The 15,871-nt window shown below is 48.1% G+C and overlaps 1 protein-coding gene across 2 annotated transcripts in view; it reads left to right on the top strand.

Annotated features, from left to right (window-relative positions):
* The first annotated feature begins 13,826 nt into the window (after positions 1-13,826).
* Positions 13,827-15,871, top strand: part of DNMT3B (DNA methyltransferase 3 beta) — a 40,912-nt gene continuing 38,867 nt past the window's right edge. For both annotated transcript variants that reach the window (XM_044263249.1, XM_044263248.1), the window contains exon 1: positions 13,827-14,049. The gene's annotated coding sequence lies outside the window, so the exon portion shown is untranslated. The remainder of the gene's footprint in view (positions 14,050-15,871) is intronic.

Here is a 15,871-nt window from a genome sequence, read left to right as displayed (position 1 = left end):
TGAGCTAGGCCCTATTGTAGGTGGACAGTGAACAAAATACAGCAGCAGTCAAAACATAGGTGAGGTGTCCATGGAGCTTACATTCTGGTCAGGCAGGAGGAATAAATGAGGAAATACATAGCACATTGGATGATGGTAAGGAAGATGGGGAGTGCTGGAGGAGGAGGGTGGACTCTTGCTCTTTGACAGGCAGGTGAGGAAAGGAATCTCTAATATAAAGTGTCTTCTGAACAAAGACCTGAAGGAAGTGAAGAAAGGAGCCATGAGAATGGGGGAAGAATTCCAGGTAGAGGGGAAAGGAACCACAGAGATCAAGGTCAGAATGTGCTTGGCATGTCCAAGGACAAGCAGAGGTCACGGTAGTGAGAGCTGAAACAGTAGAAGGTGGGATTGGGTCAAGGTCATCGGGGCCCTTGTGGATCATAGGAAGGACTTTGGCTTTTGCACTGAGTGAGATGGGAAACCATGGGAGGGCTTTGAACAAAGACCAGTCTGCTCTGGAAGAGGAGACAGAAGTCGACAAGGTTGGAAGCTGGGAGCCCTGTTAGTGGGGTTGGTACAAGAGTCTAGTGGAGTAAGGACGGAGTAAGCTTGCACTGGGCACCAGCAACCAAAGGGTGGTAAGGGTCAGATTTGGGATCAAAGTAGAAGGAAAAACTGTCAGAGGTGCTGATAGATCCTGCATGAGAGAAGGGAGTGGAAACGACACCAAGGGTTTTGGCCCCGTCCCATGCTGTACCATCTTCCTCATCTGATAGTGCTAGAAGCCAGTGCCCGGACTGGGGAAAAATATTTGCACAGGGTCACTAGCAGGCTGATGGAAGAATGAGATCTGGCTGTTGACCTTCCCTTTACCATCCTACCTTCCTCAGGAGTCAAACCTAAGCTTCCAAAAGTAAAGGAAGGCTTACCAGTGTTTTATGGTTTGTCTGAAAGTGAGAGAAAGATAGATAATAAGCCAGGGTTTCAAGGGAACAGACGTTTATTAAGCACCTACTGTGGGGATAAATGTGGTCCCTGAACTCGGGTAGCTCAGAGCCTAAATATATGTGTCCCAGGGAATAAGAAGTTAATTATTTATTGGAACTCAAAGGAGGATTAGAATTTACCTGATCAGAAAGAAATACATCCCTTGGGACACTTGGGTGGCTCAGTTGTTGAGCTTCTGCCTTTGGCTCAGGTCATGATCCCGAAGTCCTGGTCCTCAATCCTGGGATTAAGCCCCTCATCAGGCTCTCTGCCTGGAGGAAAGCCTGCTTCTTCCTCTCCCACTCCCCCCTGCTTGTGTTCTCTTTCTCACTGCCTCTCTCTGTCAAAAAAATAAAATCTTAAAAAAAAAAAAAATCCCTGGGGCGCCTGGATGGCTCAGTGGGTTAGGCCGCTGCCTTTGGCTTGGGTCATGATCTCAGGGTCCTGGGATCGAGCCCAGCATCTGCCTCAGCATCCCTGCTGAGCAGAGAGCCTGCTTCCCCCTCTCTCTCTGCCTGACTCCCTGCCTACTTGTGATCTCTCTCTCTGTCAAATAAATAAATAAAATCTTTAAAAAAAAAAATCCCTTTAGGCATTGAAGAAGAAGCAAGTTTTTTTTTCCTCTCCCATTAAAATAAAAGAAGACAGAAAAAAAATGTGTACGTGGGGAGTGTGCCCCCCCATTAAGAAACATAAAGGTCTACAGGCAATCAGTTGTGGAAACAATTAGAACACTAATTATCTCTGTAGTAGTTGGGGTAGAGATTGCCTAGAAGGCACAAAAGAACTTTCCAGGGTGGTGATGATGTTCTATATCTTTTTTTTTTTTTTTTTAAGACTTGTTTGAGAAAGAGTGAGAGGAGAGCACAAATGGAGGCAGGGGTGGGCAGAGGGAGAGGGAGAAGCAGACTCCCTGTTGAGCAGGGAGCCCAACATGGGCCTCGATCCCATGACCCTGGTATCATAACTTGAGCCAAAGGCAGACCTTTAACCAACTGAGCCTCCCTGGCACCCTGATGTTCTATATCTTGATAGGGGTTTGGATACATGAGCACGCTCGGTGTATGTGCCTATGAATGTTCAGCAAATGTACACTTAAGATTTATTTGTGTCTTTTATGTAGTAAATTTTACCTCAAAGACCAAAAGGTACAAACAAATATTAAACTCTAGTTCACGATATGCATGTTGGAATGTTCAGAGGGAAGTGTACTGATGTCTGCAATTTCCTTTGAAATGCTTCGAAAGATCAGACGGACGGACAGACGGATGGATAGATGTATAAAATGTCAACACCAAAGTCTGGGTGGTAGGTAAGGGAGTTCCTCATAAATTCTTTCAACCTGGCTGAATGTTAGAATATTTTCCACAATAAAATGTTGGAAAATTATACAAGTAATTAATAAATTATTATGTAGTTGTCTCATACAATTGAATGTTAATTGTAAAAATTAGGAATGCATATACATACGAGGAGGAATGTAGAGGATGTTCTTGGTAACCAGGATTGTAATGGGAAAACCTGTAAACCAATGAATTGTCTACTAACTAGATCAATTGTGCAATAAATTACAGCCCATTCATACTGTGAGATTCTATGCAGCAGTTACAAAGAATGGCAGAATCATACATGTTGACGTGGACATTTTGTCCATGTGGGTCGACCAAGCAAAGGACTAAATGTTACACACATGAACATAATGTGACCTCCACCCTACCTCCAGGACTTTGGGTTTGGGCATTGAGAGTAACCTGTGTGAAGGTTTCAAGAAGGCTGGAGGGCACTGGAGTAGGGGGACTATGACTCTATCACCTAAGATCCTTTCGGTAATCTGCTTGTGCGTAACAGACGAGAACTTCGGGTGGGAAGTTGGAACTTGAGAGGTGGGCAAGAGGTTTCCTGGAGGCCCCGAAGATGGAACCAGAATGGGTGCTGGGGCTTATAATGTTTAAAAGGTGAGCACGTCCTGGTTGCTGGTTGCTGTTGCTGTCACCACCACCATTCCAGTTGATGTTTCTTCAGGGAGATCTCTAGACTTCAGTCCGTGCCAATGTGCATGAGGACAGATGAAGGCATGTGGCCTTTGCACACTCACCAGATCACATCTGGAGAAAGTAAAGCTCAGACAGGCGAAGAGGCTGTTCTCCGAGGTAGCAAGTGGCTGATGCAAGCCTTATTCAAAGAACTTCCAAAAAAGTAGAAACCCATCAAGTATGGATGAATATCTCACTGCACGAACATGACAAGATAGGGAGGAGGGGCACTGGCTGGCTCACCATCAGAAGAGTGTGTGACTCTTGATCTCAGGGTCAAGAGCTCAAGCCTCATGTTGGGGTAGAGAGATTACTTAAATAGATAAAAAACAAAAAAAATATATATATACATATGTATATATATATATGGAGGGATATTCAAGAGTAAGACATGCTAATGCTATCTGTTTAAGGCTCAGGATGAGGAAAGCAATCCATAGTTTAGACCCAGGACCCAAGTCAGAAGCCGAAGAGAGATCACAGACTATTTTGCAGTAAAAACTCTTCTCACAAGGGCCACTCTGAGGGCAGTGGGCCATAGTGCTGTGTTCTTTCCTTTCCTTTTTTTAAAGAGTTTGTTTGTTTATTTATGTAATCTCTACACCCAATGTGGAATTCAAAGTCAAAACTCTGAGATCAAGAGTCCCATGTTCTGGGGCACCTGGGTGGCTCAGTGGGTTAAGCCTCTGCCTTCAGCTCAGGTTGTGATCTCAGGGTCCTGGGATGGAGCCCCACATCAGGCTCTCTGCTCAGCGGGAAGCCCGCTTCCCACCCCCGCCCCCTTGCTTGTGATCTCTGTCAAATAAATAAATAAAATCTTAAGAAAAAAAAAAAAGAGCCCCATGTTCTTCTGACTGAGCCACCCATGCGCCCCAAGGCTGTGTTTTCTTAACCATGTCTTCTTCCTTTTAAAAATGATCTCCAGGGGGGTGCCTGGGTGGCTCAGTTGGTTAAACTTCTGACGATTTTAGCTCTGGTCATGATCTCAGGGTTCTGAGATCTAGCCCTGTGTCCAACTCTCCGCTCCGTGGAGAATCTGTGTCTCCCTCTCCCTGCCCCTCTTCACACCCATGCGTGCACCCACTCTCTCTCTCTCTCTCAAATAAGTCTTAAAAATTATCTCCTTAGGCAATTTAGGGGAAGCAAATTAGGAGTAATATTATCACTATGAATACTAATGAAAATAGGGGCGCCTGGGTGGCTCAGTTATTAAGGGTCTGCCTTCGGCTCAGGTCATGATCCCAGGGTCCTGGGATCTAGCCCTTGCATCACACTCCCTGCTCGTTCTTCCTCTCCCACTCCCCCTGCTTATATTCCCTCTCTCTCTGGCTGTGTCTCTCTCTGTCAAATAAATAAATAAAATCTTTTAAAAAATAATAATGATAATAAATAACTTGAGCATCGATTCACTTGATGTCTGTAGAAATTGGGATAAAATGTTATCTAGAGATACAGAAACTTTACCTATGTCTATAGATACGAGACTATTCCAAATGAAGGGAGGGCTTTTTGCCTTCTATCAGCTATCATTGTGTTAGACACTATGCAAAATGCTTTATTTATATCCGATCACACTACTATCCTGTCTGCTGAAAAACCTCCAATGACTTCATTTCTTAAGGTTTCATGATCTGGTCTCTGCCTTCTTCACCCTGCATGCTCTAGACACAAGGGTCTCCTCTCAGTTCCCTGTGTTCCAGGACCTTATTCCCCATTGCCCAGAACACATTTCCCTTCACCCAATGGCCTGCTTTCCCTCAGAGCTCTTTCTCAGATAAGATTCCTCAGCCGCATGACCTAAAACACTTCCTCTTACTTACCCTCTCCGCTTCTTAGCATTGAATGTAATTGTAATCTCATAATTGTTCATGAGATAAATTTAATTAATTCGTGTCTGTTTCCCTACTCAGTGGTGAGCTCCAGGAGGGCAGCCCCAGGATTGAGTCTGTTTTTGTTGTCTGCTTTGTCCCCAGTCCTTAACCATAGCACCTGGCAGGTAGTTCCATACCTTCAGTAAATAGCCACACGCCCCTCCGCCAAGACATTCCCTTCAGTGACAGCAGCAAGGAAAGAACTGCATCTGTAGGGGATGGAGAGAGAGAGGTGCAGGACAAGGAGAAGGGTACCCCCACTTACTATCCTAACTTCCACGCTCACCCCAGGGCATTTATCTATTTGGAAGGGGAGAAAGGAGGAGTAGATAGAAGGTGCCAGGAGCAGAGCCTCAGGATAGAGCTTCCCTGGCTCTGAGAGAAGGGGCACACTCACCTCCCCAGGCAAAAGTAAGTCAGTGGGACTGTGCAGCCAGCAAAGGGCTCTCAGGGAGACTCAGGATCCATCTGCCTGTTCACTACTGCCTTCTCCTAGGAACCATGCTAAACCTTTTATAGGGTAGAAACGCGGTTAAGACCACAGCTTAGAATTTAATCCCAGCTCCCAGCACACTTCCTGACAGTATGACTTTGAATACTCACTCTGCCTCTCTGGGTCTCAGTTTCCTCCTGGGTAAAATGGAGCTAACCTCCTTTCTACTTCATAAAGCCGCCCCAAGAATCAGAGCGTAATATGTGTAAAACGCTCAACCGAGCGGTTATCCTCTCGGCACATGGTTATTTTCTCTCTCTCTCTCTTTTTTTAAAATATTTTATTTATTTGTTTGACAGACAGAGATCACAAGTAGGCAGAGAGGCAGGCAGATAGAGAGGGGGAAGCAGGCTCCCCACTGAGCACACAGCCCGATGTGGGGCTCAATCCAGGACCCTGAGATCATGACCTGAGCCAAAGGTAGAGCCTTAACCCACTGAGCCACCCAGGCACCCCACATGGTTATTCTCTTTATGGCTGGCTGCTAATAACATGTTATTTAATAATAACTAACAAATAATACCTGGCCAGATTTGTCTAGGCAGGTATATTTAAAGCAGATCTTTCAATGGCCCATTTTTAGGTTTAAAAAGGCATAAAAGAAAAAAAAGGGAGGGCATAAAAAAATTCTTTCTGTGGGTGGACTTGGGTAGAGAGGTCTGGGTGTTTCTGGTGAAAACGAAAGGTGAGGAACCCACTTTGCACATGAACGTGGCCTCTGAGGACACCGCAATTAAGACCGGAGTACTTTACAATAGGGTTCTTTCACATACACCGGCTCTGGGGATCCCTGCAGTCACTCCCGGAAGTAGGCATTACTATTATTATTATTCCAATCAGACTGGGAGTTGACTGAGGCTCAAACTCCTTAGCATAGCACACACAGAATGGGGGTGGGGTGGGGGTCCGTGCAGAGGGAGGGTCGAGCTGGGAGTCTAGTTGCAACTCTGCCACCGACCAGTTGCGGCTTTCAGGAAAACCACCTTACCCTGCACAGCCTCAGTTTTCTTGACTGTGACATGGGGGTCATCCTACTAGGTGCTGGTTGCAGATCCAGTGATGAACTGGGCTGGCCTTAAGCAGCAGACAGTCCAAGGGACAGGGTTCTGTGGTGCTGAGGGGATAGCGGGAGTGTTCCTCTCCACGCCTGCCAAGAGCTGAGACTGCTAGGGGAGCAGATCAGCATGAATTCATTATTGATAACCATGTATTTTTTTTTAAAAGATTTTATTTATTCATTTGGCAGAGAGTGAGAGAGGGAACACAAGCAGGGGGAGTGGGTGAGGGAGAAGCAGGCTCCTCGTGGAACAGGGAGTCCAACGTGGGGCTGGATCCCAGGATCCTGAGACCATGACCTTAGCTGAAGGCAGAGTCTTAACCCACTGAGCCACCTAGGAGCCCCTGGCTTTTTTGTTGTTGTTGTTGTTATTTTTTGTTGTTTTTTAAAGTTTTTATGTAAGTAATCACTATGTCCAACATGGGGCTCGAATTCACGACCGTGAGATCAAGAGTCCCATGTTCTTCCAACTGAGCTAGCCAGGTGCTCCAATAACAATGTATTTATTTTTTTTAATTTAAAAAGCACATTTAATGGTTGTTACGATTCAGAAAGCCCTATCTGTATTAATTCATATGATTCTCACAACAATTATACGAAGTAAGGACTCTTTTTACCTCCCTTTTATGGATGATGAAATCGAGGCATAGAGAGTTGAAGTCATTTGCTCATGAAAATACCGACCACATCTGAGGTGCCTTTTATGCAACAAGTACAGTGCTTAGTTAGCACTTTGTGGTTTATTAAAACCTATAGCTGCTCTGAGAGCTGAATAATTGGTGGTAGAATTCAACACAAATATGATATTTAACCACGACAGGGGTTTAAGTCCATCGATGTGTTGATTAGCACAAAGGCGTGAGGGATGTATATATTTGTGTGCTTTTTTTAAAAAAAATTTATTGACAGCGAGAGACACAGAGAGAGAGGGAACACAAACAGGGGGAGTGGGAGAGGGGGAAGCAGGCTTGCGCCCCTTATGTGTGTTTTTTAAAAGTAATTTATTTTAGGTAATCTCTACACTCTACATGAAGCTCAAATTCAAACCTGAAATCAAGTTCCATGCTCTCCTGACTCAGCCAGCCCTGGAATCTCATATGTCTGCAGTTTTTGCTTTGTGTTTAAAACAATTTTTTTAGAGGTGCCTGGTCATTAAGTGTCTGCCTTTGGCTCAGGTCATGATCCCAGGGCCCTGGGGTTGAGCACGCCCCACACTAGGCTCCCTGCTTTGCCAGAAGCCTGCTTCTCCCTCTCCCACTCCCCCTCCTTATGTTCCCTCTCCCTGTGTCTCTCTCAAGTGGATAAATAAAATCTTAAAAAAAATTTTTTTTTCAAAGCTTTCATTTTTAAGTAATCTGTACACCCAGTGTGGGACTCGAACTTATAACTCTGAGATCAAAGAGTCGCGTGCTCTACTGGCTGAGCCAGGCAGGCACCCCTTGTTTTTATTTCTGATTTTTTAAAAAAAATTTATTTATTTATTTGTCAGTGAGAGAGAGAGAGCACAGTAGCAGGCAGAGGCAGAGGGAGAAACAGGCTCCCAGCCAAGCAAGGAGTCCGAGGCAGGACTCGATCCCAAGACGCTGGGATCATGATCTGAGCCGAAGGCAGTTCCTTAACAAATTGAGTCACCCAGGCATCCCTATTTTTGATTTTTAATATAATAATTAATTAACTAATTAAAGCATGGAGTGCAATGCGGGGCTTGAACTCAGAGCCTGAGATGAAAACCTGAGCTAAAATCAAAAGTCGGATGCTTAACTGACTAAGCCACCCAGGTGCCCATAAAGTTTTATTTTAAGTAGGCTCCATCTCCATGCCCAACATGGACCTCGAACTCACCACCCTGAAATTAAGAGGTGTGTGCTCTATGGACGCCTGTGTTTTTTTTTTTTTTAAACATTAATTTTTGGGGGCATCCTTTTATTTGATATAATCCCTCATTTATAGAAGAGTTGTAGGACTAGTAATAATGTCTTTTTTTTTTTTTTAAAGATTTTATTTATTTATTTGACAGAGTGAGATCACAAGTAGACGGAGAGGCAGGCAGAGAGAAAGGGAGAGAGGGAAGCAGGCTCCCTGCTTGGCAGGGAGCCTGATGTGGGACTTGATCCCAGGACCCTGAGATCATGACCTGAGTGGAAGGCAGTGGCTTAACCCACTGAGCCACCCAGGCGCCCCTAGTAATAATGTCTTTTTACCATATTTTCCCTTTGTTTACATTTTCCTCCATTTGTTTTACATTCTCCCTCTCTGATACCTACCATATTGTTGTTTCTGAACCATTTAAGGGCAAACTGACGACAGTGTGCCCCTTTACCTCTAAATACTTTAGTGTTTATTTCCTAAGAGCAAGGACATTCCCTTATCTATGTTTTTTTTTTTTTTTTTGGATGACGAAACATGACCTTTTTTTTTTTTTTAAAAGGTTTTATTTATTTATTTGACAGAGAGAGATTACAAGTAGGCAGAGAGGCAGGCAGAGAGAGAGAGAGAGGAGGAAGCAGGCTCCCTGCAGAGCAGAGAGCCCGATGTGGGACTCGATCCCAGGACCCTGAGATCATGACCTGAGCCGAAGGCAGCGGCTTAACCCACTGAGCCACCCAGGCGCCCGAAACATGACCTTTAATCACAGAATTTTTGTTGTCTCCTTAATAAACATTGATTACCATCATGATGAGTATAATGATTGTGCTTTACTACAATAAATTTTTATTTTTACTTATTGTTTATTTTTTAATATTTTATTATTATTATTATTGATTTATTTTATTTTATTTTTTATGGATTTATTCTTAAATAATCTCTGCACCCAACGTGGGGCTCGAACTTACAACCTGGAGATCAAGAGTCCACCGCTCTATCAATTGATCCCAACAGGCACCCCTGTTAAAACATTTTTTTTTTCAAATATTTTATTTATTTATTTGAAAGAGATCACAAGTAGGCAGAGAGGCAGGCAGAGAGAGAGAGAGGAAGGGAAGCAGGCTCCCTGCTGAGCAGACAGCCAGATGGTTGTGGGGCTCAATCCCAGGACCCTGAGATCATGACCTGAGCAGAAGGCAGAGGCTTTAACACACTGAGCCATCAAAGGCGCCCCTTAGGACAAATTTTATAAAGAAACAGGGTTTCACCAGGGCACAACCACGGGAAGACTTGAAAACAGTCTAGAAACTGGTTTTCCTTCTGATCATCCATGTTCTCCACTGCCTGTGTGTGTGTTTATTTGTGTAGTAACAGCTGTATGAATTTTATTTATTTTTATTAAGTAAACTCTATGCGCATCAACATGGGGCTTGAACTCAAGACCCAGAGATCAAAAGTTGCACTCACTCTCCACCAACTGAGCCAGATAGGTTCCTCAGCTGTGTGGTTCTTTCAACATCAAAAAGCAAAACCTTGGGGATCACGGGGATCATGAGGGAAAAAAGGCAAAATCTTTCATAAAAACATTTCTTTGGGGGCTGGAGCCTTGTCTGCTTATCTGGGTAATCCAGCACCAATGTTTTCATTTAATGATTCATTCATTGGTCCCAGGGGCAATGAAGTATTTATTCTCTCCCTTTGGCTGAGGAAAACTGAGGCTCAGAGAGACCAGGTGACTTAGCAGATTCCTGCAACCTTGGAGGTGGAATTCAACCCATAGTGTCTGATGAAAATTCCCCCCATAGGACATGGGGTCTGCCCCACTAAGAATGAGTGCTGGAGGAGGGGATGTGGTGTGGGAGATGTATATGGTGTGCCCTACCACCCAGTCACTGAAAGGAGCATTGGACAGAGTCAGGGGACCATGTACCAGCCCCGACCACAGTGTGAGTCCACATTCATGAGGCCAAGGCAGACCTGCTGAGCTTCCCTCCAAATCCACATTAACCTTCTTAAACCTTCCTCATTTAGGTAAATGCACCACCCTTCCCCCAGGTGCTCAGGCTAAAATTCTAGGGGCCACCCTTGATGCCATCCCTCCCTTTACCCCCTGGAGTCATCAGCACCCCTTGGCCCAATCCCCACAATCTATCCCCAATTCGGTCACGTTTCTCTACCTCCTCTGCTCCCACCATGATCCAGGCTACCATTCCCAGTTTTCCCGATCAGATCTCCTCCCCATCTACCTGTCCACTTGGATCTGATTTAAACATTTGAGTCAGGGGCACCTGGGTGGCTCAGTGGGTTAAAGCCTCCGCTTTCAGCTCTGGTCATGATCCCAGGGTTCTGGGATCGAGCCCCACATCCGGGCTCTCTGCTCAGCAGGGAGCCTGCTTCCTCCTCTCTCCTCTCTCTCTGCCTGCCTCTGCCTACTTGTGATCTCTGTCAAATAAATAAATAAAATCTTAAAAAAAAACCCCAAAAACAAAACATTTGAGTCAGATCATGGCTTAAATGGTGACATCCAAAATCCCTGCCATGGCTTATTTGTCCTACAAGAACTGGCCCCCTATTTTTTCACCCCTGCTCACTCCCTCTGCTCTGGCTACAGTGCCATCCTGGCCCCTAGCACATGCCGTCCACAAGTTGAATCCTGACCTAGGTCTTCCCCTGGCTCTGTCAATCCTGTCTCCATTTTATCCTTGTCCTATACTGATCCACACCAGATAGTCTCTTATTTGCTTAGTGTTTTGTTTTTTTTTTAAGATTTTATTTATTTATTTGACAGACAGAGATCACAAGTAGGCAGAGAGGCAGGCAGAGAGGGAAGCAGCTGAGCAGAGAGCCCGATGTGGGGCTCCATCCCAGGACCCTGGGATCATGACCCGAGCAGAAGACAGAGACTTTAACTCACTGAGACACCCAGGTGCCCCTCTTATTTGCTTATTTACACTCATTTTCTGTACTCCCTACCCAACAGGTAAGCTATGGGCTTTCCTGTCTAATTCCTATCCAGCTGCCCACTGCTTAGCAGTTATTCAGTCAAGGTCAGGCTGTCTGGCTGACTCACTTTGCATAAGTCCCTCTCTTTTCTGGGCCTCAGTCCCCTCATCTGAAAATGTGCCCTGATTCTCCTTGCCCTGACTCCTTGTGAAGTGGCTCTGAGGCTCAAATGAGGTGATAAATATAATGAATTAACTTTGCAAACTATAAATCTGTGCCCTAGGGAAATATCTTGCCATTTTCCTTCTACTTGTTCTCCTGGCATTCACCCTCCTTTCCAAATGATAGGACTCAGAACACTTGTTCATTGAGGCCCTCTCCTGTTTTTCTTCCAGAAATCAGGTGGTCTGCTGTCCCCAGAAATATCTGCCATGTCCCGGGAAACCCAACCCTCTGGCATCTAAACTAGGCCTCCCTGGAAAGGTCTTGGCTTATGGATCAGAAAACAGGCCCAGCAGCCCTCCCCACAGGCCCACCGCTTATATATTTCTTTTTCCCTAAAGGCATACCTCTGATGGTGGGGACAAGCTACAGTCCCTCTTGAGAGATCCCCTTCTTCCAACATTGGAACTGAATTTTGGCTATTTGTGCCAGAGGCCAAGAAGTTCCTGCTGCTCATTCACAGAAGGCCCTCCCATCGCTCATATTTCCTTAACCTCCATCCAGGTTCCTAGGTAGGACAATATCCAATATGTTTAGAAATGTCTACTCTTCCAAATAATTGGCCGTTTAGTTATTTGCAATACCTGGTAGGAGATGAAGGGAGAAAGCTGTGGTTTTACTCAGAGAGCTGGAGCCCTGGAGGCAGGAAACCGTGTTCTTTCGTTCATTCAATAAACGTGTATTCAGCTTCTCCTGTGGGCACTGGAAATACAGCTTGCAACAAGACAGATGTGGTTTCTGCCCTCATGGAGTATGGTTTATTGTGTGTGTGTGTGTGTGTGTGTGTGTAACAAGAAAAAAAAAGCAAGAAAAAGAAAGATGTAAACAAGGAAATATCCAAAACAATTTGAAATAGCTCTGCGTGGCCTTGGAGCAAATAATACATTATATGTTAATAAAAAAATAAAGAAGAAAAAGCTCTGCGTGGGGTGCTTGGATCGCTCAGTTGGTTAAGCATCTGCCTTCAGCTCAAGTCATGATCTCTCTGGCTCCCTGCTCAGGAGGGAGTCTGCTTCTCCTTCTCCCTCTGCACCCCCCACCCCCATGCTCACTCTCTCTCTCAAATAAATAACTAAAATCTTAAAAATAAAAATAGCTCTGTGTGCTACAAAGGGAATGAAATCAGATAGGAGGGATGAAGTGGGGAGGCTGTTAGGTGGGGTGGTCAGGAAAAGCATCTCTAGAAGGTGACCTTTTGGAAGAGAACAGAAGGTTGAGACACTGGCCATGCAGAGTTCTCTGGACAAGGAATATCCAGGAGCATGCTTGATGTGTTTGAGGAACAGCCAAGAGGTGAGAAGGTGGAGTGAAGTGGGGGAGGGGAGTGGATTGGAAATGCCTTGAAAGGCAGGCAGGAGCCAGCTCTTACAGGGCCTTGTAGGCCACCTTGTTATCATTCATTTTTCTCTCATTCGTTCATTCAACAGACATTTATTAAGCATCTTCTGTGTCCTAAGATACACGGAGAACCTTCCTCACAGTATAACCTGTGGAGAGACACACAATAAGCAGATAAACAAATATATGAATACAGATACCAGGTACCATAAATATTTGTAAGTGCTGTTTTCCAATAGTTCAACGCCCTTAAGGACAGAGGCACTTGAGACCTAAGAGTAGGGCTTCTCCTGCTGGTGAGGCCGGCAGGACCTGAGAACCCACACAGCCAAGGACCAGTCCGCCTTCCCTGTCGGCTCTCCTTTCCCCTCCCCTCCCCACCCTCCTCCCCTCAAGATGGCTGACAAAGGCCCAGCAGGGTGGGAGGAAGGAAGGACTGATCAGAGGGTCCAGAGGGGGTGACTGACTGGCTGGGGCAGGGCAGCGCCCAGGTGGCTTTGCGGCTGGAGGTGGGGGCAGAGAGGAGACTCCACTGCTGTGTGACTCCAGTGAGGGCCCTTCCCTCTCTGGGCCGCGCATCCAGACCTGTGTGTTCGTGTCCTGCTCAGGGTGGGGGGGCGGGGAAAGGGGGGTCCCCGGCGGAGTCCCTGCGTGTGTATTTGTGTGTGTCTGCTGGGGGGATGGCGGCTAAGACCCCCATCAGGGCCAGTTAACCCGGTGGGTGATTTAACAGGCGGAGGGGGGGATAGGAGGCAGCGCCTGTGGAGGAGGGGCGGAGGGGGAGGCTCCGAAGTGATTTCAAATTTCCCTCGTCCCCACCCCTCGTTCCGCCCCCCGCGCCCGGGGCCCGCTCTGAGTGGCTGCGGCGGGGGCGCCCCCGGGTGGGGGCGGGGCGAGCGCCTGGCTGGGGTTACAAGGGGCCTCGGCACCGCCCCCTCCCCACCCACTCTCGCTGCCCGGTCGGGTCTGCGGAACTTCGGCGCAGCTGCCGCCCCCCAGCCCCGCGGCCACTGCCCGCGTGGACGCTCCGAGCGCCCCCCGACGGACGCAACCGGCCCGCTGGCAGGTCGGCGAGCGGGCGGCCGCCGCGCCAGGCCGGCAGCGCGGGGGTTAAGTGGCCCAAGTAAACGTAGTTCGGCGATCGGCGCCGGAGATTCGCGAGCCGAGCACCCTGCTCGGCCGCCCGCCGGCCTCCCGCCAGGCTGTCCCGACCCGCGGCTCGACCGCGGAGCGGCGCCCGAGCCAGGTTCTCGGCAGGTGAGCGCCCGGTGGCCCCGGGGAGGCTCGTCAGTCCGGGGGTCCGGGGACTGGTGGGGGAGGGGGCAGCAGAGGGGTCCCGGGACTGCCAGGAGGGACCCTCTTCCTGGGACGTCCGAGGGAGGCGGCTCCCGTCCGGGTGGAGACCCGGCACTGTAGGGGAGGAGCGGACCCCTGGACCACCTGAGGCAAGACGGAAAAATGGGGGTGGGGGGGCATGTTCTTGAAGGGGTGGAAGTGATACTCACGCTGTCCAAGATACCGAGGGAAAGAGGTTCCTCCCCAGGGAGGGAGACGGGGGTGGTCGTCTTGGGGTCGAGGCGAGGACTTGTCTCTCTGGAGAGAAGTGGAGGGGAGAGGTATCCCTCAATGGGAGGGGTGTCCTTACCTGGCCTCCGCTTCAGAGCGAGCTTCTGAAGGGGGAAGGAGTTTGGCCAGGAAGGTGGGCGTCCGTCCGTTATGACTAGGACCTGTGGGTTTCAGACGAGGGACATGTCCGAGCCCCCCCCCTCCGCCCCCCCGGATAGAATATTACTAATGGATGTGCGTGCGGGCGGGGTGAGCCAGGGTGTGTGCCGGAGGGACGGTCTCTCGGGGTCCTCCCTAGGTGAGCCACCCCGGCGAGGCACGGCTGGGCAGCCTTCTCGCTTAGCGCACCTGGCCTGGGAGGAGCCGAGTCGGGGTGGCGCAGTCCTGCCCGGGTCACGCCGCCTGCCCTGGGGGCTCACTTTCCATTTTTCCCCTCTTCCGGGATGGAGCTGATCCCACTTCCCCCACTCCGCAAACTGAGGTCTCAATCGCTGTGTAGCGCCACCTCCCAGAACAACTTCCCACCTCTTGTGATTGTTGGAGGGTAGGTGTTGAGTCCCACTTCCCAGGAGAAGAAGTGGAAACCGAGAAAGACTGGGGTGAACTTAGCAAGTTAGCAGCAGGGAGCCGCTCTTGGGCTCAGGCTTTCCTGCTGGGTTCACTCACCTGTGGCGAAGAAGGGCAGCCGTCTGGGCCCAGCACCAGGCCTGTGCTTCCACCTCCAGCCTGCCTTTCCCCCTTACCTGGGCTGAGAGGCAGAGCCCTGTGGTTCTTTATCCCCCCATCCTGCAAGCTGAAAGGGTTCATGAAGTAGAGACAGTTAAGGACAGAGTATGAATTTTTGAGCCCTCTCGATTCTGGATGCTGGGGGTTTAGGCTGGTGGTAATTTTGCCCAGGAGCGATTTTCCTTTTGGGGCCCTCCGGTGGAGGGCCCAGGACCCTGAGCTACCCCTGCCTTCCTCCAACACCTGCTGTGGCTTCTTGAGACCATCCCCCACCCCACATTGGGTTGCAAGGCTGCCATGATTTTTCCAGGGTGGAAATGATGGTACTAATGTTATAGGGCTGGTATACAGTAATCAGAGAAAGTCTGCTACTGTTAGCATCCTTGTGAGAGGTAAGCTGGCTTCCCACTTTAAGGACATGTATAGGTCTTTTCACATATTTAAATCTGTTACACCAAGTCCATTTCTCTCTGTTTAATAGTTACTACATCTGTGAAACAGGAATGATCTTACTAATAACCCCCAGGCTGTGTAAGAATGAAATGAGTCGATGCATGATTTAACCTCTAACCCACCATGTTCCTTAGATGACTGAGGGGTGTAAATAGTCCCTACCACACTGGGTTTGGGTGAGGGCTTGATGGGCTAGTGCTTGGCGTAGCGGGTGATGAATGCTGACCTCTGTAACCAGTAGCACTTCTTCTTTAGGGGAGCCATTAATGAGAACGGGGCGGGCGGGGTGGGGTATGAAGGGAGGGACCTCTGCCAGCCCCGCCTATCCTGCCTG

Source organism: Neovison vison, chromosome 8 (assembly GCF_020171115.1).
Source record: "Neovison vison isolate M4711 chromosome 8, ASM_NN_V1, whole genome shotgun sequence".
NCBI classification, from domain to species: domain Eukaryota; kingdom Metazoa; phylum Chordata; class Mammalia; order Carnivora; family Mustelidae; genus Neogale; species Neogale vison.
This window is presented reverse-complemented; position numbering and strand designations above follow the sequence as displayed.